Here is a 26,952-nt window from a genome sequence, read left to right as displayed (position 1 = left end):
ACTGTAAACATAAATCATGCTTGGAACGAAAATAAAAATAAAAATTTGTTTGCACTACCATTCTGCTCAGTTTCTACACTCTCCTGACTATCCCATGCAGATTTTGGCATGTCTTTAAAATCTGCAAGGACAGAGTCTCACTGACTGAGGCGGGTTGAGAATGAAAATCTGAAACTAAAATACTGCTAGAAACAAAAATTCTAATACTTCAAATAAAAAACTGCCAGAAGAGAGCCTCCTCAATATGGAAAACAGTGTGCTAAGGTACGAGATGAAATAGAGGATAGAGGAATTGACCCTAAATTCCAAAGAAGCTCACAATCAGAACACATGGAGTTTAGGCACAACTCAAACAAACAAAACAACAAAAACCTTTGAATTCTGGTCATAGACGAAGGAAAAAATGACACCAAAGGCATAGAGGATATTTTGGATAAAATTATACCAGAATCTTTTATAACCTAATGAAGGAGATGCCTATCCCAGTACCATAGAATGTCAAAATAACAAGACCAGACTGGGAACTCTAATTGAAATATAGTAGATAAGTCACTAAAGATATTTTTGGATCTTTATATTGTGAATATTCCGCTGCCTATCTTCTTTTGATACCTTCTGTGTAAGTTAAATATGTATGATATTATTTATATAGTCATAGATTATTTACTATGATAGTTATTGATAGTGTGATTTTGTTTTTCCAATTTGATAGGAACTACACATTTTAAACGTTACTTTCTAATTTTCCTGAAGATTTACACATTTTTTTTAGATGAGGACTCATGTATCAAAGGTCAGCCTTAAACTCACTGGAGATCACTTTGAACTCCAGAATACTCTCTCACTAATTCTCAAGTGCTATGATATCAGACATTAAACACTGAGTCATATTTATGCAGTTATCAGAATATGTACATAAATTACTGTGTGACAAGGAATTAGTGTATTAACAGAGCTACATCCCTAGCTCTGCAATACCCTTATTGATGCAATATTATTCTATTTATCCTTGGCTAACCTTGATGCTCCTGCCTTGGACTCCTGGGAACTGGAATTGCTTGTGTTTGTCAGCATCACTAGACATTTGTGATGTTAAAATATAACTTTACTCCTTTTAAACTTTGTATGATTATCAACATGGTAAGTAGGAAGGTTTCATTCTAAGTTACTAGCCATGACCTGCTAGTAATTTGCTATGCCAGTGTTTTCTATTGCTGCATACCAACTTTCCAGAGCACAGGGGCCATTACATGCATGTGGTTGTTATTGTATAGTTTTTATGGCTAAGGATGTATGGTCTGGCATAAAGATGCATTTATTCACCTTCCTAGTGTCTTCAGCCTATGTTGGCAAGTTGTATTCTTCATGCAACCTTGGGTCAGGGAGAATCTCCTCTCACACTCCATTGGTTACATGGTAGGAGCTGTTGGCCTGGTATCACCCTCAGCACCCAGAGGCCTCTATTTATCCCTTCTCAAAACTGTTTTTTAGAGTCAGTAGTAAGGTTTTAATGTATAAGATCCCCATGTGTAAGCATGTGGTTCTTAGCTTTTGTACATGTTGGGGAGGCTGTTGGCTTTGTTGCATGTATTAGCATTCGGGGGATAGAGGAGTCTTTACATATTATATATCAGCTGTTCTTCCCATGGCATACTGTACATTCTGAAGAACTGAAATATGACCAAGCAATCTCATTCTCTGTTTGCCACAAAGTAGCCTTATTCGCACCATATTGCATTTGCCACCAAAACAAACTGCATTCCTTGGTCATGATCCATAAATCCTCACTCCACTTAGCTTTACCTGTTGCTGTGAACAAAAACAAACATATAACTTACCCATCCTTTCCTTCCTAGGAGGATTTCTGTGTCAAGAGAGAAATGTCTCATAGAGAAAGGCAATTAAATGTCATCTCATTGATTTTAGAGTTTCTAATCATTATGAAATATATGTATACATGTACATATACAATATACTAATATATATGCATTCATATGTAGGTGCATGAAGGACTAATTTACTGGCTGTAATTGTATTTACGTAATTTATGCAAAGTGAGTGTTTTCTGTAAGACCACAAGACAAGTAAACTTCCTGGAGAAGAATCACCATTTTTCACAGCAGCAATGAGTGTATATTCAAGAACCACAGCCCCAGGGATTTCATCACAGGATGCCTACTTGCTACTGATGGGTCATCTCATATTTTTCATTGCAATGTTCCAATATCTAGAATGTGTGAATGAGTGTGGAGAGACTCTCACTGCCTTTGCCTGATGGCATTACTTTTTGAATGATAGCTTACTCTTTTAGGCATTTTTCCTGAATAGACAAAGGAATACAAACATTCATAAAATAATATTGTTCAAATGAATTAATGATTTTATGAAATCCATGGTATTATTTAAATTGATTTTGGAAGATAGAGTAGTTGATAGAATGTTTCAGAAAATGGTTTAAGTTATTTAGAAAGAAGAAAATTAAAAGGTTAGAAGTAAAACAGAATACGCCCCTTCCTCCTGGATCAATGAGGGCTACAAAGGATAGGAAAAATTCAGTCAGCATTCCTGCATCTCAAGCACATAATTGACTTAGAAGACAAAAATAGGATTGAGATAAGTTAATGATCAAGGAAAGTATCTCTTTCCAGATTGGGTTTGAGTTCCTGGATCTTGTGATCTAGGGATATTGCCATATGTTTCCTTGTGCAGTGTGAAATAAATGTTATAAATAAGGAATAAATAATTCTATTTTGTGTATAAGAATAGAGAACAGATGACAAACCAGTTTATCTGGGAACAACTTTAAAATATGTCATAGTATAGAGGATGAACTGTTTGTAATAAATGTAAATTATTCTCAGCTTTGTTTAGTACATTTTTTTGCTTTTATAGACTGGTTTGCTTAAAATTAGTTAATCAATGACAAAAGCATTATTGCTTTGAGGTTATAACACACTTGTGGAAAGGTAGACAAGAGATGTTTAGATAAACATTAGTTTCAAAAGAAGAATATATCTGGGGCTGGGGATTTGGCTCAGTGGTAGAGCGCTTACCTAGGAAGCGCAAGGCCCTGGGTTCGGTCCCCAGCTCCGAAAAAAAGAACCAAAAAAAAAAAAAAAAGAAGAAGAATATATCAATAATCCTGTTGTAATTTTCTATTGACCAAATGTGTATGTACCTGCTTTATTTTAATGCAAAATCCTCATGCCCTTCTTGGATCAGTGAACATGTAGCTGGAGCTAGGATTAGCACTTTCAAAAAAGCAGTATGATATGACAACTTTAGATGAAATGAACACATGGCAATGGGTCATAAGTTCTGCAGATAACACATGGTGACATGGGTCCTAGGAACTGTAATTTGCTTCATTTCCTGAAAGTGCTCCTATTAGGGACCCTGATGATGGAAGTAGGATGAAAATTACCTGAACCCAGAGCACTCAGGTTTCTCAAGCACACTTGTACTCGTTGCCAAAGGGTTCTCTGATATCAAGATACACTTCAACGACATCTCAGGATACATGATGGCAGGACTGATTGAATACTGCTATAGGTAAGGAATTCTTACAATTGGAACTTTCCCAGGAAAGAAGAATTTTGAGCTCATCACTTCCCTGTGTCCAGTCTGGTTTCATTGGATTTCTTCAGGTCATCCTAGTCTGAGGCCCATGCCTCTCTCTTTCCTGTGTCTTTTGTTAGAGATTCACTGTTTCACTCTTCTCTTACAGATGGCAGAGTCTGACTACTGCACTAAATTTTCAGGGAGGGAATTCCTTCCTGGGTCAGGGAAAACAAAGTCCATAGTGTTCACACCCCTTGAAGAATGTTCAAGACTGATGGAGGGAATCATCATCATGAAAGGAAAGAAAGTGACTGTCCTCTGACTTGCTTAGGCTGGAACAGTAGAGATTCCTCGAGTATTTGTGAACAGCATTGTGTTTGTCTTCACACTCAAGAACATAGAATCCATCAAATTAAATGCAAGCACAGACTACAATTTTTCTCAGATAATTTCTGTTTAAACTAAATTTTTACAAAGAAAAAATTCCTCTTTCCATTTGTCTAAATAAGGTACTTAGCTATATACTACCATTGCCTACTTGCCTAGACCTTTTGATTCTCATTACACACTACAAAATTTCTACAAATTTTCTTATGCTTTTTAACTGTTTACTTTCACTTTTCTACTGGATAGACATATACTTGCTTGTATAAGACATATCACATAGCTGTGGGATCCAAGTTTTATCCATTTGTTTTATCCATCTCAGTTCAGCATTTGAAAATGGGAGAGAGAGCAATGCCATCAGTTCAGCAATCTTCAAGACCAGGCCTGTTTTCATCTATCATTATTCTGGTCCCTGACAACATTGGGACATTGTTTCATCATGAACACACATATTTGGGGAAGCGTCATCATTAGGCAATCAAGACTCAAAGGTCTTGTTGACAAGGACTTTAATGGGCTCTAATAGTTTTGAGGAGACAGATTGATTTGTAGACCATGACTTATACAGGTCAATAGGCAGGACTTCTGTCTTGTGCATTTTGGTCCTTGCCTCTCATGTGTTTGAACAATTTGAACATTTCTTCATAAACAACTTTCACTATGTTTATCCCATTGCAAAGAGCTTAAGGTTTGTTGGCTATGTTTGACACAGTTTTTCTTAATGAGTGAAATTTAGCATTTTATTAGATGTGAAGTGTCTTATGCTGACCCAGAAAGATTTCATAGCTCAAATGTTAAATTTAGGTTGTAAAATTTACCTTTATTAATTGGATATTTTTTATTTAAATTTCAAATGATATTTCCTTTCTCAGTTTTCTGTTCATAAGTCCCCTATCCCATCCCTTCCCTATCTTCTATAAGGGTGATCCCCCTCCTCAGCCACCCTCCCTTCCCACCTCCCAACACTGACATTCCCTTACACTGGAAGTGTGTCCAGCCTTGGCAGGAAAAAGGGCTTCTCCTCCCATTGGTGCCCAACAAGGCCATCCTCTGCTACATATACTGCTGGAGCCATGGGTCTGTTCATGTGTACTCTTTGGGTAATGGTTCAGTCACTGAGAGCTCAGATTCATAGGTATTGATGTTCTTATGGGCTTGCAAGCTTCATCAGCTCCTTCAATCCTTTCTCTAATTCCTCCAATGGAATTCCTCCAATGGGGACCTAGTTCTCAGTTCAATGGTTTGCTGATAGCTTTTGCCTCTGAATTTGTCTCTTTCTGGCTGACCTTCTCAGGATGCAGCTATATCAGGCTCCTGTCAGCATGAACTTCATGGCTTCACCAATATTGTCTAGTTCTAGTGGCGATATATATATATATATATATGTGTGTGTATATATATATATATATATATATATATATATATATATATATATATATCCTGGATCCCAATGTAGGGCAGGTTCTGAATGGTCATTACTTCAGTTTGTGCAGAAAACTTTGTCCCCATACCCCCTCCTGTCAATATTTTTGTTCTGCCTTTTAAGGAGGACTGAAGCATCTACTTTTTGATCATCATTCTTCTTAAGTTTCATGTGGTCTCTGGATTGTATCTTGGTAATTTCAGCCTTCAGGCTAATGTCAACTTATGAATGCATAACATGTTTGATTTTTGTGATTGGGTTACTTCACACAGAATGAAATATTCTAGTTCCATCCATTTCCCTATGAATTTCATTATGTTATTGTTTTTGACAGTGAGCACTACTCCATTGTGCAGATGTACCACATTTTCTGTATCCATTCCTCTGTTAAAGGGCCTAGGGGTTCTCTCCAGCTTCTGGCTATTTTAAATAATTCTTCTATGAACATAGAGGAGTATGTGTCATTCCTCTATGTTGGAGCATCAAAAAAAGAAGATGTAACAACAGAATCTGAGGAAATTTTTAAAAATCACTGGATTTTGCTACAAAAGCCTATATTCAACAAATTGAAAAATCTGGATGAAATGGATAATTTTCTAGAGAAATATCAGGTATCAAAGTTAAATCAGGATTAGATAAATCATCTAAACTATTACATAATTCCTAAAGAAATAAAAGCAGTTAATAAAAGTCTCCCAACCAAAAAGATCCCAGGAACAGATGGATATAGTGCAGAATTCTATCAGACCTTCATAGAAGACCTCATACCAATACTGTCTAAACTCTTTGACAAAATACAAACAGATGGACACTACCCAGTTCCTTTTATGAAGTCACAATTAGGCTTGTACCTAAACCACACAAAAAAACAACCAAGAAAGAGAACTTTAGACCAACTTCCCATATGAATATCTACACAAAATGTAATCAATAAAATTCTCACAAGTTGAATCAAAGAACACAGCAAAATGTTCATTCATCATGGTCAAGTAGGATTCATCTCAGAGGTGCAGGAATGGCTCACTATATAGAAATCCATCAATGTAATCCAACTATGTAAATAAACTCAAAGGGAAAAAAACCACATGATCATCTCAAGATACTGATAAACCATTTGACAAAATCCAAGACACTTTCATACGAGAAGTCTTGGAACGATGAGGAATTCAAAGCACATACCTAAACAAAGTAAAAGCAATATACAACAAACCAGTAACCAACATCAAATTAATGGAGAGAAACTTGAATCAATCCCTCTAAAATCAGGAACTAGACAAGGATGCCCACTCTCTTCCTACTTATTCAATAAAGTACTCAAAGTCCTAGCCAGAGCAATCAGACAACAAAAGGAGGTGAAAGTGATACAAATGGGAAAGGAAGAAGAAAAATATCACGATTTTCAGATGATATGATGATATCCTTAAGTGACCCCCAAAGTTCCACCAGATTTCTGTTTTCATTTTCTGTTCATTCCTGATAAATTTATGTCTAAGTCCTTTTATGAATATCCTAAAATAAACTATATTTTGCTAATATTAGGAAGTTTTCTTTAGGCACTGGTGATCAATAAGTACAGATTAGCCCACAGCCAGATGATTCTAGGAATACTCTTGGGGTATCTGCTTTCGAGCAAACTCATACATTATGATGATGCAGAACAAACCTCAATAATTGACAAACTCTCATTTGCCAGGAGAAGAGATTGTAGAGTGATGGTCTCCTTTTTATTACAGGCTTAGGAGTCTGTAAAAGTGTAGTTAAAGATAAGTGTCATTAAGGGCTATACTTCTGAAGAAATAAACTCAGTAAGATATATCCGCTAAAGTAAACAATTCTTACTTTATAGCATAGATGAAGAGATATATAGTTAAAGAAGAGTTTTAATGCTTTCTATACCTCAGATATTTTCTATTTTTCTGGAAAGCTTTCCAATAGCAAATATACAGCTTAAATGCAGGATATCATATATAAATAAAATGTGTTTGCTGTGGAGGTGCCATTCTTTAGACTCGGAATTGGAGTCGTAACACTAATAAGGAGAATCAGATCTGTTTGTATTTTCTGATAGTGACTGAACTTGTAAACCAGGATATATAATGTAAAGTCAAATATATATTCTGTGCTTGAATAATTATTAGTCTCATTGTTCTGTATAACCTGTATAAAGAAAGAAGCACCTGATTGGTAGACAGTCATCTTTAAGTTTTCCTTAACCATCATGATTAAATCACTCCATCTTCTAGCCTACTCATTTACTCTGCAGGTTGCCCTGTCAGCAAAAACTTTCCAACTTACCCTTCTGTGCTGTGGAAGGCCCCACCAGGAAGGCCCCACATGAAGACACCTGGCAATAAACAGCACCTTCATTTTATGAGTGGCAATACTGAAGTCTGGAGAAGTAAGTGAGGCAGTGAGTTAGGATCTGCCCTCAGACCTGTGGTCTGTTGTCTCTGCTTTGGAACTATGAAGCTCAGATGCCATTGACTCTGGATCCTGTGGTATTTCCACTGAGTACTGTTTGAGGATATCTACTAGTTTTGGTGTGCTGCCCCCCATTGGGAACATAGCATGAGCCATCTTATACTTTTTTTTTTATAAACCGCAGAAAAAAGCCATTTCTTTCTTTTTTTTTTGTTTGTTTAAAATATATAAGGTATTTGAAAGGGATATGTCAACTAAAACCTGTGCAACATTTTAGAGTGCTTGAAACCATGCATGAAGTCACTTAATCTTTGTTTTTTCTCCATCTCTATTAACTTGGGTATTTCTTATTTACATTTCAATTGTTATTCCCTTTCCTGGTTTCCAGGCCAAAATCTCCCTTCCCCTCACCCCCTTGCTATATGGGTGTTCCCCTCCCCATCCTCCCTTTATTACCATTCTACCCCCAACAGTGCCACTCACTGGGGGTTCAGTCTTTGCAGGACTGAGGGCTTCCCCTTCCACTGGTGCCCTTACTAGGGTATTCATTGCTGCCTATGTAGTTGGAGCCCAGGGTCAGTCCATGTACAGTCTTTGGATAGTGTCTTAGTTCCTGGAAGCTCTGCCTGGTTGGCATTGTTGTTCATATGGGGTCCCAAGCCCCTTAAAGCTCTTTCAGTCCTTTCTCTGATTCCTTCAATGGGGGTCCCATTCTCAGTTCATTGGTTTGCTGATGGCATTTGCCTATGTATTTGCCATATTCTGGCTGTTTCTCTCAGGAGAGATTTACATCCAGTTCCTCTCAGCCTGTACTTCTTTGATTCATCCATCTTATCTAGTGTGGTGGCTTAATATGTATGAGCCACATGTGTAGCAGGCTCTGAATGGGTGTTCCTTCTGCTTCTGTTCTAAACTTTGCCTCCCTATTCCCTCCCAAGGGTATTTTTGGTCCCCTTTTAAAGAAGGAGTGAAGCATTCACATTTTGGTCATCCTTCTTGAATTTCATGTGTTCTATGCATCTAGGATAATTCAAGATTTTGGGCTAATAGCCACTTATCCTGTGACATCTTGATTCCCCAGATTAGGGGCATTCCAGGGCTATGAGGTGGGATTGGGTGGGTGAAAGGGAGAACATCTTCATAGAAGCAGTGGATAGAGGGAGGGGGCATGGGGGATAGGGGAAGTGGGATTTGAAATAGATATACATAAACTATCTAATAAAAATATAGAGTACACAGAGTGACCTATGTCTTCAGCCGTATATGGAGCAGAGGATATCTTAGTTGTGCATCAACGGGAGGAGATGCTCTTGTTCCTGTGAAGGCTAGATGTCCCATTGTAGAGGAATGCCAGGGTGGGGTACAGAAGGAGGATGTCTGTCTGAGGGTTGAGTAGCATCTTCATTGAAGCATGGAGAAAAAGGATTATATAGAGGTTTCCAAGAGGGTAAACCAGGAAAGGGGATATCATTTGAAATGGAAATAAAGAAAATATGAAATAAAAGAAAAGAAAAAATCACATAAGATAATAAAAATATAACAAATACTGATTCTTTCATTAAGTAGAAATTACAATGACAATCAACTAATGCCATGGATTTAAGATTTTTTTCTGTACTAATAGCAATAGCAAAAATAACAACAAAAACAACAATAATAATAATAATAATAAAAACTTCATGCATTTTCAATTCTGTTGTTGACGATTTAGAGAAATAATAATTTGCATACCTTGCTAATGAGAATGTAAGATGTTTTAGGGGATATAATCCACAAAATCTATGCATATGTATTTTTGCATTTTATTGAATATTTTATGTATTTACATTTTAAATGTCATCTCCTTTCCCAGTTCCCCACTCTGCCATCCCTCCTCCAGCTTCTGTGAATGTGCTCCCCCTCATACCCACCTACTCCCACCTTATTTCCCTAAACTGGGGAAACCAACCTTCACAAGATCAAGGGTTTATCCTCCTATTGATGCCAGACAGTGCCATCCTCTGTTACATATGTGACTGGATGCAGGGTCTCTATGTATGCTCCTGGGTTGGTGGTTTAATCCCTGAGAGCTCTGGAGGTTGGAGGGGAGGTATAGGTGGTTGGTATTGTTGCTCTTCTTATGGGGTTTCAAACCCCTTCAGTACCTTCATTCCTTTCTCTAATATATTCATTGTGGCCCCGAGCACAGTCCAATGGTTAGCTGCAAGCATCCTCATATGTATCAGTAAGTTTCTGGCAGAGCCTCTCAGAGACATCCATATCAGGCTCCTGTAAATAAGCACTTCCTGGAATCAGCAATACTAACTAGGTTCGGTGGCTGCATATGGGATGAATCCACAGGTGGGGCAGTCTCTGGATAGCCTTTCCTTCAGTCCCTGCTCCCTTTTTGTCCCTGTATTTCCTCCCATGAGTATTTTGTTCCCCATTCTAAAAAGGACTGAAGGATTCACATTTTGGTCTTCCTTCTCCTTGAGCTTCATGCTCTGTGAAATGTTTCTTGGGTATTCAGAGCATTGCATATTTATTTATAAAACTATATAAGCCCCAAGTACTTTGTAAAGGTTTGTACATTCACGTTCAATATTGTTAGTAATGCAAAAGTTCCTGAATTATCAATATGTTGTTAATCATATAAAATTATACATCATAGGAAAGTTCTCACACATGTATATTATTTCTGCTTTCCAAGAATGTAAGATCTTTATGTAAAAATGTGAGGGAAAGAAAAATATTGGGTGTTTTCTAAATGAGAATTGTGAATTTAGAGTAGTCAATTTGGAAGGCTGTTGACCATGATTTCACAATTCACAGGAGTTTGGACGACTCCTTTTGTAACTATTATTTGAACTTCTCCTCATGTTTTTGTACCTTTCTTTGGAGCTATGTTAGTAAATAGCTAGCTGCTTAAATACTTAAAAGAATAGTTAGAGACTATCCAAGCAGCCAGCTGTTTCTACAAATTGTTTAAATTATCAAAGTTGTGCCCTGTTCTTTCTACATACTGAAATATTCATTCCATCTCAATTCTCTTATGAGGATAAAGAGTAAATAGAGTTTGACAATAAAAGTATAAAGGAAATAAAAACTAGAAAGATGTTCTACATCTAAAAGGTAGTTTTAAGATGATAATATGAATTAAAATAAGAGATAATTTAAGTAAGACATTACAAACTTGGTAAGATTAAATAGATGATAAATTAAGTACCTCATCTAAGTTATGACATACAGATAAGATTTTTAAATGTAATTCATCCACAATAATTTTCATTATTATTTCAAAAACAGATTCCAATATACATTTTTGTTTCTATAAGAAAAGAAAACTTTTAAATGAAGAAAAAGGGAGAAATGTAATGAGTTTGTCGAATGTTGCTTGTATTCTAGTTCTAATATTTATTCATCGATGCTGATTCCCCAGAGATGAAAGCATAGACACTATATAACCTTGCCCCCAAGTTACATCTGATTGGTAAATAAAAATGCCAGAAGAGATATAGACAGAGTTTAATATTCCTGGGATGGAGGTCAACAGAAAAGGAACTTAAGAGATGAGAAGATAGAGCAGGAAGAGAAGCAATCATGGGTTTGATATGCCATAACACATAGTTCTGAGACCTGGCCAATTGGAGTTCAGAGCAGTCCAAATAAAAGAAAATGAATAATAAATAATAATTTGGTGTTTTAAAGAGAAACATATATAATTACAGCATAGAGGATAAATAGCTACCTAGCTATTATGTTATTTAGGGTTTATATAAATGTTATGGATGCCTTTTCTCTAATAACTTTAAGGTCAAAGGTGGGGTAGAAACCCTGTCAAGTTAAAAATTTCTACATTAGCCTGTCATGACAACTCAGTGTTTGAGACCAGAGAGAAAGCAAAAAATGCCATTAGCTCAGCTGTCTGCAAGGGTGGGGTTGTTTTAATCTTTCAAAGGGAAGATACATGGCCCGAAAAGACTGGAACATGGATTATTTAATGAATACGAAGGGTTGGGGAAGCATCATCATTAGGTCATCAAGATCCAAGTGTCTTGCTGACAAGGATTTACATGCATTGCAGTACTGTTGAGGAGGTACTTTTGATTTATTAACCTTGATTTATTTGTTGTACTTAATTTAAGGAGATCAGTTGGCTTCCATCTTGGGCAAGTTGATTCTGGCCTCTCTCTCTCTCTCTCTCTCTCTCTCTCTCTCTCTCTCTCTCTCTCTCTCTCTCTCTCTCTCTCTAAATATATATAAATATATATAAATATATACATATATATACATATATATACATATATATATATTTGGTGCCCCAAATGTGGGGCAGGCTCTGAATGGCCATTCCTTATCCTATGGATTTTTTTTTCACCTTTTAAGGAGGAGTGGGAGCATCTGCATGTTGCTCAGTCTTCTTGAGCTTCCTATGGTCTGTGGATTGCATCTTGGGTAATTTGAGTTTTGGGCTAATATTCACTTATTAATGAGTGCTTACCAAGTGTGTTTTTCTGTGATTGAGTTTGCTCACTCAGGATGATATTCTCTAGTTCATTCAATTTGCCTATGAATTTTATGAATTACTGTTTTTGACAGCTGAGTAGTACTCCATTGTGTAGGTGTACCAAAATTTCTGTATCCATTACTCTGCTGAATTGCATCTGGGTTCTTTCCAAATTCTGGCTCTTATGAATAAGGCTGCTTTGATCATAGTGGAGCATGTGTCTTTGTTATATGTTGGAGCATCTTTTCGGTATATGACCAGGAGTATAGCTGGGTCCTCAGGTAGTGCAGTGTCCATTTTTCTGAGGAACCTCTAGACTGATTTCCAGAGTGGCTGTACCAGTTTGCAATCCCACCAACAATGGAGGAGTGTTCCTCTTTCTCCACATCCTCACCAGCATCTGCTGTCACCTGAGTTTTTTATCTTAGCCATTCTGACTGGTGTGAGGTGGAATCTCAGTGCTGTTTCCATTTGTTATTTCCCTGATGACTAAGGATGTTGACAATTTCTTTGGGTGCTTTTTGGCCAATCCATATTCCTCAGCTGAGAATGTTTTGTTTAGCTTTGTACCCCATTTTTAATAGGGTTATTTGGCTCTCTGGAGACTAACTTATGAGTTCTTTGTATATTTTGGATACTAGTCCTCTATGGAATGTAGGGTTGGTAAAGACCTTTCCCAATCTGTCAGTTGCCATTTTCTCCTAATGACAGTGTCTTTTGCCTTATAGGAGCTGTGCAGTTTTATGAGGTCCCATTTGTCGATTCTTGATCGTAGAGCATAATCCATTGATGTTTTGTTCAGGAAGTTTTTTCTAGTGCCCATTTGTTTGTGATTCTTCCCCACTTTTTCTTCTATTAGCTTGAGTGTACCTGGTTTGATATGGAGGTCCTTGATATACTTGGACTTAAGCTTTGTACATGGTGATAAGAATGGATCGATTTGCATTCTTCTACATGGTGACCTCCACTTGAACCAACACCATTTGTTGAAAATGCTATCTTTCTTCCATTGGATGGTTTTAGCTACTTTGTCAAAGATCAAGTTACCATAGGTTTGTGGGTTCATTTCTAGGTCTTCATGTCTGTTCCACTGATCTATCTGCCTGTCTCTGTACCAATACCATACAATTTTTATGACTGTTGTCCCGTAATACGGCTTAAAATCAGGGATAGTGATTCCCCCAGAAGTTCTTTTACTGTTGAGTACAGTTTTGCTATTCTTGTTTTTTTGTTATTCCAAATGAATTTGCAAATTGCCCTTTCTATTTACATAAAGAATTGACTAACAATTTTAAAGGGGATTATATTGAATCTATATATTGCTTTCAGCTAAATGACCATCTTTACTATATTAATCCTTCCAATCCATGAGCATGGAAGTTCTTCCTGTCTTCTGAGATCTTCCTTAATTTCTTTCTTCAGAGACTTAAAGTTCTTGTTATCCAGATCTTTCACTTGCTTGGTTAAAGTCACACCGAGATATTCTATATTATTTGGGACTATTGTGAAGGGTGTCATTTCCCTAATTTCTTTCTCAGCCTGTTTATCCTCTGAGTATAGGAAGGCTACTGATTTGAGTAAATTTTATACCCCAACACTTTCCTCAAATTGCTTTATTAGGTTAAGTAGTTCTCTGGTGTAACTTTTGGGGTCACTTAAGTACACTATCATATCATCTGCAAATAGTGATAGTTTGATTTCTTCACTTCCAATTTGTATCCCTTTGACCTACTTTTGCTGTCTGATTGCTCTGGCTAGGACTTCGAGTACTATATTGAATAAGTAGGGACAGAGTGGGCAACCTTGTCTAGTCCCTGATATTAGTGGGATTGCTTCAAGTTTCTCACCACTTATTTTGATGTTAGCTACTGATTTGCTGTATATTGCTTTTACTATATTAAGATATGGGCCTTGAATTACTAATCTTTCCAGTTCAATTATCATGAAGTGGTGTTGAATTTTTTTCAAATGCTTTCTCAGCATTAATGAAATGATAATGTGGTTCTTATCTTTGATTTTGTTTATACAGTAGATTACATTGGTGGATTTCTGTATATTAAACCATCCCTGCGTCCCTGGGATGAAGCCTACTTGATCATGATGGATGATCGTTTTGATGTGTCCTTGTATTCCATTTGCAGGAATTTTATTGAGGTTTTTTTTTTTGCGTCAATATTCATAAGGAAAATTGGTTCAAAGTTCTCTATCCTTGGTGGGTCCTTGGGTGGTTTAGGTATAAGAATAATTGTGTCTTCATAGAAAGAATTTGTTAGTGTTCCCTCTGTTTCTATTTTGTAGAACAGTTTGGACAGTATTGGTATGAGGTCTTCTGTGAAGGTCTGATAGAACTGTTCACATAACGCATCTGGTCCTGGATTCTTTTTGGTTGGGAGACTTTTAATAACTGCTTCTATTTCTTTAGGACTTATGAGGTTGTTTAGATGGTTTATTTGTTCCTGATTTAACTTTGGTACCTGATGTCTGTCTAGAAATTCATCTATATCCTCCAGATTTTCTTGTTTTGTTGAATATAGTCTCTTATAGTAGGATCTGATGATTTTTTTTAATTTATTCTGATTCTGTTGTTATGTCTCCCTTTTCATTTCTGATTTTGTTAATTTGGACACACTCTCTGTGACCTCTGGTTAGTCTGGCTACATGTTTATCTATCTTATTGATTTTCTCAAAGAACCAGCTACTGGTTTTGTTGATTCTTTGTATAGTCCTTTTTCTTTCTACTTGGTTGATTTAAAAACTGAGTTTGATTATTTCCTTTCTTCTACTCCTCTTAGGTTTATTTATTTCTTTTTGTTGTAGAGATTTTAGGTGTGCTGTCAATCTGATGACATATTCTCTCTCCTGTTTCTTTTTGCAGGCACTCAGAACAATGAGTTTTCTTCTTAATACCATTATCATCATGTCCCATAAGTTTGGGAATATTGTATCTTCATTTTCATTAAGTCCTCAGAAGTCTTTAATTTCTTTATTTCCTCCTTGACCAAGTTGTTATTGAGTAGATTATTGTTTTTCCTCTCTATATATGTGGGCTTTCTGTCATTATTGTTATTGAAGAACAATCTTAGTGCGTGATGATCTTGTAGGGTGCATGGGATCATTTCCTGCACTTCTTTAAGGGAGTTCTTTATGTCTTTCTTAATGTCCTCCATCATTATCAAAAGATGTGGTTTTAAATCTAAATCTTGCTTTTCTGGTGTGTTTGGATATCCAGTATTTTCTTTGGTGAGAGAGCTGGGCTCTCATGAGCCAAGTAGTCTTGGTTTCTCTTGCTTAGGTTACTGTGCTTGCCTCTAGCCATTGGGTTATCTCTTGTATTTGCTTCTCTTGTTGTTTCTGAGAGTGACTTGACCCTGCTCTAGGCCTCTGTGTCAGAACTTCTGTAAAACTATTTCCTGTTTTCCTTCAGACTTTTCTGACAACATGTGCTCTGATTTCAGATATGTCAGCACTCCTGGAGACTGCCTATCAACTCTAGATGTGGGCAGGAATCAAAGGGTCCTGCCTGTGATTGCTCCTATGTCTTTGCACCCAGCAGGCACAGTTGGCACTATGTGATTCCCTCTTGGGTCTGGACTGAGGGCAGCGTGCAGTCTCCTCTGACTTCTCAGGAATATCCAAACTTCTGAGGGTCCAGCTTTCTCTTCCACAGGATTTGGGTGCGTGGAGCTGTTTCGCACAGACCAGAACCATGGGTACCGGCAGTTCTCTGTTCCTATATCCTTGTGTCCAGAAGCACTGTTCAGTTTCCCCTTGGACCAGGGATGTGGGCAGAGTGTACAGAGGTGGCAGTCTGTCCTATGGCCTCAGGATGTCTGCACTCCTGAGTGTTCAGCTCTAATTCCCACAAGATTTGGTTTGGAAGTTTTCATACAATAAAACTTTAAGATGTGCTATAAAATATTCCATCTGTAAATGCCCAAGTGTCAAAACTAAGGGGTAATCTCTATTCTGAAATACCACAATAACCTCTGCAGAGTTTCTAATTTGAGAAAACTAATGATTTAATTAGCAACATGTGGTGTTCCCCTATTGTCCTGTACATGAATGAACCATTCGTTTCTGCCTATCAAAACAGAAAACTTTTCTGGATTTGCAGACCTGGCATCCTTCTGTGCTGTAGCTCTTGTTTCTATGTGATGAATCTCTACCACTCACCAGAAAATAACCAGGAATATGGATCCAGACACAGGATCTGGCATTGGAACACTCCAGAAGTTATGAGGGATATTTTCTGTCCCTGCCATTTGAGGAATATCATGATCATGATTTAATCTTCTGTGCATATATTCTCACAGGTCTGCTTAATAAAAGACACGAGGATTCCTCACTAAAGGCTTGAAATGTGATGAGACCAGAGAGGGAACTGAGCTGGATGTTATCTACATTTTTTCTGAAGAACAGGTGATCTTAGCATTCTTCATGGATGTTGAAGAATAAGAAAATTAATTGTGTGGCCTGTAGAGAGCTGGGAAGTGCCGCGCCTCAAAGATGGCGCTGGTTTCCGCCTTCCTCCCTCCCAATGGTGAGGTGAGTGCTCCCTGCAGTAAACAAGTCCTTATTTGGCTATGTCTGCCTGGCCCACTAGCTTCTGCATAGTGACAGCCTATTTACATGACCCACATGGCTTGCTAGGACTGGCCAGTGCTAGCTATTTAAGTGTGGTGCAGGGCATTCCCCGGGGAGAGAGAGCCAGAAGAGAGAGAGGTCAGAAGATTGAATCAAGGTTCCTGAATAAAACTGCTTGAAGAAGATCTCCTGTAGTCCTGTCTTCCTTGCTGGTCGAGGTTGGGCGTGGCAAGTGGTGGCCTGTACGGGGAATCCTTGAATCCACCGTAAAGGGACTCAACTCTCTCCGAGATCAGAACTTCTTGCAGTCAGGGCAGCGCTGGAAAGCTCCCAAGGTAAGGTGGGACAATAAGGACCGTGGGAAATAAGCAGCTATTAAGTCTCAGAGTAGTGAGCAAGTAAAGTTCGCATTAGCAGCGAACCGAAAGTAGCAAGACGTGCGGTGAATTTAGCTGTAGCAGCATAGAAAGTTTTTGTCATGGGGACCTCACAGTCTGGTCCAGTTTTTCTGGCTCTTCAAGAGCTGTTTGAGCAAAAGAAACTAAAAATAAAAAGAAGCACCATAGGTGAGAGAGAGACCCAACTGCCTGGTCAGGTGGGCACTCCTGAGGCTGCACAGCGGAAGAGACCAACAACACTGCTCACCCCTGCCCACATCCCTGGCCCAAGAGGAAACTGTATAAGGCCTCTGGGCTCCCGTGGGGGAGGGCCCAGGAGCGGCAGGACCCCTGCCTGAGACACCACCAGAACCTGAAGGAAACAGACCGGATAAACAGTTCTCTGCACCCAAATCCCATGGGAGGGAGAGCTGAACCTTCAGAGAGGCAGACAAGCCTGGGAAACCAGAAGAGACTGCTCTCTGCACACACATCTCAGACGCCAGAGGAAAAAGCCAAAGACCATCTGGAACCCTGGTGCACTGAAGCTCCCGGAAACGGCGGCACAAGTCTTCCTGGTTGCTGCCGCTGCAGAGAGCCCGTGAGCAGCACCCCACGAGCGAACTTGAGCCTCGGGACCACAGGTAAGACCAAATTTTCTGCTGCAAGAAAGCTGCCTGGGGAACTCAAGACACAGGCCCACAGGAACAGCTGAAGACCTGTAGAGAGGAAAAACTACACGCCCGAAAGCAGAACACTCTGTCCCCATAACTGACTGAAAGAGAGGAAAACAGGTCTACAGCACTCCTGACACACAGGCTTATAGGACAGTCTAGCTACTGTCAGAAATAGCAGAACAAAGTAACACTAGAGATAATCTGATGGCGAGAGGCAAACGCAGGAACCCAAGCAACAGAAACCAAGACTACATGGCACCATCGGAGCCCAATTCTCCCATCAAAACAAACATGGAATATCCAAACACACCAGAAAAGCAAGATCTAGTTTCAAAATCATTTTTGATCATGATGCTGGAGGACTTCAAGAAAGACGTGAAGAACTCCCTTAGAGAACAAGTAGAAGCCTACAGAGAGGAATCGCAAAAATGCCTGAAAGAATCGCAAAAATCCCTGAAAGAATTCCAGGAAAACATAAATAAACAAGTAGAAGCCCATAGAGAGGAGACACAAAAATCCCTGAAAGAATTCCAGGAAAACATAAATAGACAAGTAGTAGCCCATAGACAGGAGACACAAAAATCCCTGAAAGAATTCCAGGAAAACACAATCAAACAGTTGAAGGAATTAAAAATGGAAATAGAAGCAATCAAGAAAGAACACATGGAAACAACCCTGGATATAGAAAACCAAAAGAAGAGACAAGGAGCTGTAGATACAAGCTTCACCAACAGAATACAAGAGATGGAAGAGAGAATCTCAGGAGCAGAAGATTCCATAGAAATCATTGACTCAACTGTCAAAGATAATGTAAAGTGGAAAAAGCTACTGGTCCAAAACATACAGGAAATCCAGGACTCAATGAGAAGATCAAACCTAAGGATAATAGGTATAGAAGAGAGTGAAGACTCCCAGCTCGAAGGACCAGTAAATATCTTCAACAAAATCATAGAAGAAAACTTCCCTAACCTAAAAAAAGAGATACCCATAGACATACAAGAAGCCTACAGAACTCCAAATAGATTGGACCAGAAAAGAAACACCTCCCGTTACATAATTGTCAAAACACCAAACGCACAAAATAAAGAAAGAATATTAAAAGCAGTAAGGGAAAAAGGTCAAGTAACATATAAAGGGAGACCTATCAGAATCACACCAGACTTCTCGCCAGAAACTATGAAGGCCAGAAGATCCTGGACTGATGTCATACAGACCCTAAGAGAACACAAATGCCAGCCCAGGTTACTGTATCCAGCAAAACTCTCAATTAACATTGATGGAGAAACCAAGATATTCCATGACAAAACCAAATTCACACAATATCTTTCTACAAATCCAGCACTACAAAGGATAATAAATGGTAAAGCCCAACATAAGGAGGCAAGCTATACCCTAGAAGAAGCAAGAAACTAATCGTCTTGGCAACAAAACAAAGAGAATGAAAGCACACAAACATAACCTCACATCCAAATATGAATATAACGGGAAGCAATAATCACTATTCCTTAATATCTCTCAATATGAATGGCCTCAACTCCCCAATAAAAAGACATAGATTAACAAACAGGATACGCAACGAGGACCCTGCATTCTGCTGCCTACAGGAAACACACCTCAGAGACAAAGACAGACACTACCTCAGAGTGAAAGGCTGGAAAACAACTTTCCAAGCAAATGGTCAGAAGAATCAAGCTGGAGTAGCCATTCTAATATCAAATAAAATCAATTTCCAACTAAAAGTCATCAAAAAAGATAAGGAAGGACACTTCATATTCATCAAAGGAAAAATCCACCAAGATGAACTCTCAATCCTAAATATCTATGCCCCAAATACAAGGGCACCTACATACGTAAAAGAAACCTTACTAAAGCTCAAAACACACATTGCACCTCACACAATAATAGTGGGAGATTTCAACACCCCACTCTCATCAATGGACAGATCATGGAAACAGAAATTAAACAGTGATGTCGACAGACTAAGAGAAGTCATGAGCCAAATGGACTTAACGGATATTTATAGAACCTTCTATCCTATCCTAAAGCAAAAGGATATACCTTCTTCTCAGCTCCTCATGGTACTTTCTCCAAAATTGACCATATAATTGGTCAAAAAACGGGCCTCAACAGGTACAGAAAGATAGAAATATTCCCATGCGTGCTATCGGACCACCACAGCCTAAAACTGGTCTTCAATAACAATAAGGGAAGAATGCCCACATATACGTGGAAATTGAACAATGCTCTACTCAATGATAACCTGGTCAAGGAAGAAATAAAGAAAGAAATTAAAAACTTTTTAGAATTTAATGAAAATGAAGATACAACATACCCAAACTTATGGGACACAATGAAAGCTGTGATAAGAGGAAAACTTAGCGCTGAGTGCCTGCAGAAAGAAACAGGAAAGAGCATATGTCAGCAGCTTGACAGCACACCTAAAAGCTCTAGAACAAAAAGAAGCAAATACACCCAGGAGGAGTAGAAGGCAGGAAATAATCAAACTCAGAGCTAAAATCAACCAAGTAGAAACAAAAAGGACCATAGAAAGAATCAACAGAACCAAAAGTTGGTTCTTTGAGAAAATCAACAAGATAGATAAACCCTTAGCCAGACTAACGAGAGGACAAAGAGAGTGCGTCCAAATTAACAAAATCAGAAATGAAAAGGGAGACATAACAAGAGATTCAGAGGAAATTCAAAAAATCATCAGATCTTACTATAAAAACCTATATTCAACAAAACTTCAAAATCTTCAGGAAATGGACAATTTCCTAGACAGATACCGGGTATCGAAGTTAAATCAGGAACAGATAAACCAGTTAAACAACCCCATAACTCCTAAGGAAATAGAAGCAGTCATTAAAGGTCTCCCAACCAAAAAGAGCCCAGGTCCAGACGGGTTTAGTGCAGAATTCTATCAAACCTTCATAGAAGACCTCATACCAATATTATCCAAACTATTCCACAAAATTGAAACAGATGGAGCACTACCGAATACCTTCTACGAAGCCACAATTACTCTTATACCTGAACCACACAAAGACAGAACAAAGAAAGAGAACTTCAGACCAATTTCCCTTATGAATATCGACGCAAAAATACTCAATAAAATTCTGGCAAACCGAATCCAAGAGCACATCAAAACAATCATCCACCATGATCAAGTAGGCTTCATCCCAGGCATGCAGGGATGGTTTAATATACGGAAAACCATCAATGTGATCCATTATATAAACAAACTGAAAGAACAGAACCACATGATCATTTCATTAGATGCTGAGAAAGCATTTGACAAAATTCAACACCCCTTCATGATAAAAGTCCTGGAAAGAATAGGAATTCAAGGCCCATACATAAACATAGTAAAAGCCATATACAGCAAACCAGTTGCTAACATTAAACTAAATGGAGAGAAACTTGAAGCAATCCCACTAAAATCAGGGACTAGACAAGGCTGCCCACTCTCTCCCTACTTATTCAATATAGTTCTTGAAGTTCTAGCCAGAGCAATCAGACAACAAAAGGAGATCAAGGGGACACAGATCGGAAAAGAAGAAGTCAAAATATCACTATTTGCAGATGACATGATAGTATATTTAAGTGATCCCAAAAGTTCCACCAGAGAACTACTAAAGCTGATAAACAACTTCAGCAAAGTGGCTGGGTATAAAATTAACTCAAATAAATCAGTTGCCTTCCTCTATACAAAAGAGAAACAAGCCGAGAAAGAAATTGGAGAAACGACACCCTTCATAATAGACCCAAATAATATAAAGTACCTCGGTGTGACTTTAACCAAGCAAGTAAAAGATCTGTACAATAAGAACTTCAAGACACTGAGGAAAGAAATTGAAGAAGACCTCAGAAGATGGAAAGATCTCCCATGCTCATGGATTGGCAGGATTAATATAGTAAAAATGGCCATTTTACCAAAAGCAATCTACAGATTCAATGCAATCCCCATCAAAATACCAATCCAATTCTTCAAAGAGTTAGACAGAACAATTTGCAAATTCATCTGGAATAACAAAAAACCCAGGATAGCTAAAGCTATCCTCAACAATAAAAGGACTTCAGGGGGAATCACTATCCCTGAACTCAAGCAGTATTACAGAGCAATAGTGATAAAAACTGCATGGTATTGGTACAGAGACAGACAGATAGACCAATGGAATAGAATTGAAGACCCAGAAATGAACCCACACACCTATGGTCACTTGATTTTTGACAAAGGAGCCAAAACCATCCAATGGAAAAAAGATAGCATTTTCAGCAAATGGTGCTGGTTCAACTGGAGGGCAACATGTAGAAGAATGCAGATCGATCCATGCTTATCACCCTGTACAAAGCTTAAGTCCAAGTGGATCAAGGACCTCCACATCAAAGCAGACACACTCAAACTAATAGAAGAAAAACTAGGGAAGCATCTGGAACACATGGGCACTGGAAAAAATTTCCTGAACAAAACACCAATGGCTTATGCTCTAAGATCAAGAATCGACAAATGGGATCTCATAAAAGTGCAAAGCTTCTGTAAGGCAAAGGACACTGTGGTTAGGACAAAATGGCAACCAACAGATTGGGAAAAGATCTTTACCAATCCTACAACAGATAGAGGCCTTATATCCAAAATATACAAAGAACTCAAGAAGTTAGACCGCAGGGAAACAAATAACCCTATTAAAAAATGGGGTTCAGAGCTAAACAAAGAATTCACAGCTGAGGAATGCCGAATGGCTGAGAAACACCTAAAGAAATGTTCAACATCTTTAGTCATAAGAGAAATGCAAATCAAAACAACCCTGAGATTTCACCTCACACCAGTGCGATTGGCTAAGATCAAAAACTCAGGTGACAGCAGATGCTGGCGAGGATGTGGAGAAAGAGGAACACTCCTCCATTGTTGGTGGGATTGCAGACTGGTAAAACCATTCTGGAAATCAGTCTGGAGGTTCCTCAGAAAATTGGACATTGAACTGCCTGAGGATCCAGCTATACCTCTCTTGGGCATATACCCAAAAGATGCCTCAACATATAAAAGCGACACGTGCTCCACTATGTTCATCGCAGCCTTATTTATAATAGCCAGAAAATGGAAAGAACCCAGATGCCCTTCAACAGAGGAATGGATACAGAAAATGTGGTACATCTACACAATGGAATATTACTCAGCTATCAAAAACAACGACTTTATGAAATTCGTAGGCAAATGGTTGGAACTGGAAAATATCATCCTGAGTGAGCTAACCCAATCACAGAAAGACATACATGGTATGCACTCATTGATAAGTGGCTATTAGCCCAAATGCTTGAATTACCCTAGATGCCTAGAACAAATGAAACTCAAGACGGATGATCAAAATGTGAATGCTTCACTCCTTCTTTAAATGAGGAAAAAGAATACCCTTGGCAGGGAAGGGAGAGGCAAAGATTAAAACAGAGACTGAAGGAACACCCATTCAGAGCCTGCCCCACATGTGGCCCATACATATACAGCCACCCAATTAGACAAGATGGATGAAGCAAAGAAGTGCAGACCGACAGGAGCCGGATGTAGATCGCTCCTGAGAGACACAGCCAGAATACAGCAAATACAGAGGCTAATGCCAGCAGCAAACCACTGAACTGAGAATAGGTCCCCCGTTGAAGGAATCAGAGAAAGAACTGGAAGAGCTTGAAGGGGCTCGAGACCCCAAAAGTACAACAATGTCAAGCAACCAGAGCTTCCAGGGACTAAGCCACTACCTAAATACTATACATGGACTGACCCTGGACTCTGACCCTATAGGTAGCAATGAATATCCTAGTAAGAGCACCAGTGGAAGGGGAAGCCCTGGGTCCTGCTAAGACTGAACCCCCAGTGAACTAGACTATGGGGGGAGGGCGGCAATGGGGGGAGGGTTGGGAGGGGAACACCCATAAGGAAGGGGAGGGGGGAGGGGGATGTTTGCCCGGAAACCGGGAAAGGGAATAACACTTGAAATGTATATAAGAAATACTCTTGTTAATAAAAAAAAAAAAAAGAAGCACCATAGAGAGATTTTTGAGTGAATGCGAAGCCATTGCACCCTGGTTTGCAGCCTCTGGTAATCTCACGGTGGCAAGCTGGGACAAGTTAGGGAAAGACCTTGATTTTGCCCTGGAACAGGGGACTCTACAATATGGTGCTTAGTGCATAGCTGCCTTGAGGATCAGAAATGTTGTCAGGCAGCTATAGAGAAGGGGCAAGCTGCCCTAGAAATGCTTCAAGAGGAGAGGTCAGAAAAGCAGGGAAGTGCAAAGGAGACAGACTCAGAAAAGACAGATACAGAGGAGGAAACAGATAAAACAGATTCAGAAGAAGAATTACAAGAGTTGATAGATCAAATGTGGAAACAGTCTCTAAGGAATAGACAGAAGAAGAAAACGAAAAAGGCTAAAATGGCGGAGGAACCTCCTGGGTGGTTCCCCTCGGCTCCTCCTCCCTGCAATGTTGTAGAGGGAGGAAGTAGAGTTTCGAGTAGTACATTCTGCCCAGAAGTGTGGAAGGCAGTCTGCACAGAACTACATCTGGCCTATCCTATTTATGTGGATGCTAATCAACAAAGGTATCATGAGCCTTTAGACTTTAAGGTGATCAAGTCCCTGGCGGAATCAGTCAGGACATATGGCATTATGGCCTCCTTTACCATAGCTCAGGTTGAGGCCCTACACAGATTTTGCATGACTCCTAGGGATTGGACTAACCTTGCTCGGGCCTGTCTTAGTCCGGGACAGTATTTGGACTGGAAAGCTTTTCTTACTGAGTTTGCCAATGAACAGGCTGCTGCTAATTTGGCAGTGGGGGGCGGCCAGGCTGCCTGGGATAGGGATATGCTGCTGGGTCAGGGACGCTTTGCCAATGCTCAGACAAGGTATCCAGGACAGGTTTACCAGCAGATTAATGAAGTTGCAACAAAGGCATGGAAATCCTTACCTAATAAGGGAGAAGTGAGTGGAAACCTCACCAAGATCCTTCAAGGACCTATGGAGCCATTTTCTGACTTTGTATTCCGATTAGTAGAAGCAGCGGGGAAAGTCTTTGGAGTCCCCGATACTGCTATACCCTTGATTAAACAGTTGGCCTATGAACAGTGCACAAGGGAATGCCAAGCCGCTATCACTCCTTACAAGAACAAGGAACTTGAAGCTTGGATGAAGGTCTGTAGAGAAATAGGGGGACCTTTGACTAATGCTGGACTTGCGGCTGCTGTCCTCTCTGCCAGCCTGTTGGCCTGTTGTAGTGATTGATATAAAAGATTGCTTTTTCTCCATACCTCTTTGTCCAAGGGATAGTGAAAGATTTGCTTTTACTGTTCCATCCTGCAATCATGAAGGACCTGATCAAAGATACGAATGGGAGGTTTTACCACAAGGTATGGCCAATAGCCCCACTATGTGTCAACTTTGTGTGGGCAACACCATCGCCCCATTAACACAGAAGTTTCCCCGCACTGAGATGCGTACATTTTATGGATGATATCCTTTTAACTGCAAAGAATGAAGAGATTTTAGATTTAGCATATGGAGATTTAGTTAAATTGCTAGAAGGTAAAGGATTGATTATTGCCCCTGAAAAGGTACAAAAGGGCAATCTTGTAAATTATTTAGGAACAAAAGTAAGCCCTTATATCATTATCCCCCAAAAGGTTGAATTGAGGAAAGATAACCTTAAGACTCTTAATGATTTTCAAAAAATTATTGGGAGATATTAATTGGGTCAGATGTTATTTAAAATTACCAAAATGTGAATTAAAACCATTGTATAATATTTTGGCTGGGAATTCGGCCTTGAATTCTTCTAGACAATTGACTGATGAAGCAAGGGAAGCTTTAAAGAAGGTTGAAAAAGGATTACAAGGCGCAATGTTACATCGATGGAAGGAGGGTGCAGATATTGTGCTATGCATTCTAGCCACCTACATGCAGCCCGCAGGATTGTTGTGGCAAGATGACCCTCTGCTTTGGGTTTATCCCAGAGCTTCTCCAGCTAGATCAGTAGAGTATTATCCTACAGCAGTTGCACGATTAGCCCTGAATGGAATTCAACAGTGCATACAATATTTTGCTGTTTCCCCAACCTCGATCATAGTGCCCTATACAGGTCAGCAGATAAAGATCTTATGTGGCACTGTGGATGATTGGGCTATATTACACTGTGGATTCCATGGAAAGATAGATAGTCATTATCCAAAACACCCTCTGCTATCTTTCTTTAAGGAACATCCCGTGATTTTTCCTAAGGTTACCTCCAGTGTTCCCATACAGGGGGCCCCAAACATTTTTACAGATGGATCCAAAAATGGCTGTGGAGCCTATATGATTGACCACCAAGAGCCAATTTTGTGTCAATATCAACCCGGCTCTCCACAAGTAATTAAACTCAAAATTGTGCTGGAAGTGTTTAAAAATTGTTCTTTTGCCTTTAATTTGCTCTCTGATTCATCATATGTTGTTAATGCAGTTAAGATACTAGAAGTGGCTGGCCCTATTAAAATTAGCAGCACGATATGCCAGCTGCTGAGGGAACTTCAGGAATTGATCTGGAAAAGAGGTCACAAGTTTTTTGTCCAACATATTAGAGCTCATACAGGTTTGCCTGGTCCTCTCAGTGAGGGAAATGATCTTGTGGATAGATGTACCCGAATGGAGTTTATCTTCTTATGCTCATCATTGGATCAAGTCCAACAGTTTCATCAACAATTTCATGTGCCTACCAAAACCTTACAGCAGAAGTTTCATCTGTCGCAAGCAGATGCTTGACAGATAGTTTTAGGATGTCAACAGTGTATCACTTTCCATCATGCCCCTAGTGTGGGGGTTAATCCCAGGGGCTTACTGCCTCTAAAGATTTGGCAAATGGATGTAACTCACATATCTGGATTTGGGACTCTAAAATACATTCATGTTTCTGTGGATACCTGCTCAGGTGTCATTCATGCTACCCCTATGAGTGGGGAAAAGGCACACAATGTTATTGGACACTGCCTAGAAGCCTGGGCTGCTTGGGGAAAA

Source organism: Rattus norvegicus, chromosome 2 (genome assembly GCF_021556685.1).
Source record: "Rattus norvegicus strain SHRSP/BbbUtx chromosome 2, alternate assembly SHRSP_T2T, whole genome shotgun sequence".
Classification (NCBI taxonomy): Eukaryota; Metazoa; Chordata; class Mammalia; order Rodentia; family Muridae; genus Rattus; species Rattus norvegicus.
Note: the sequence above shows the minus strand (reverse complement) of the source record.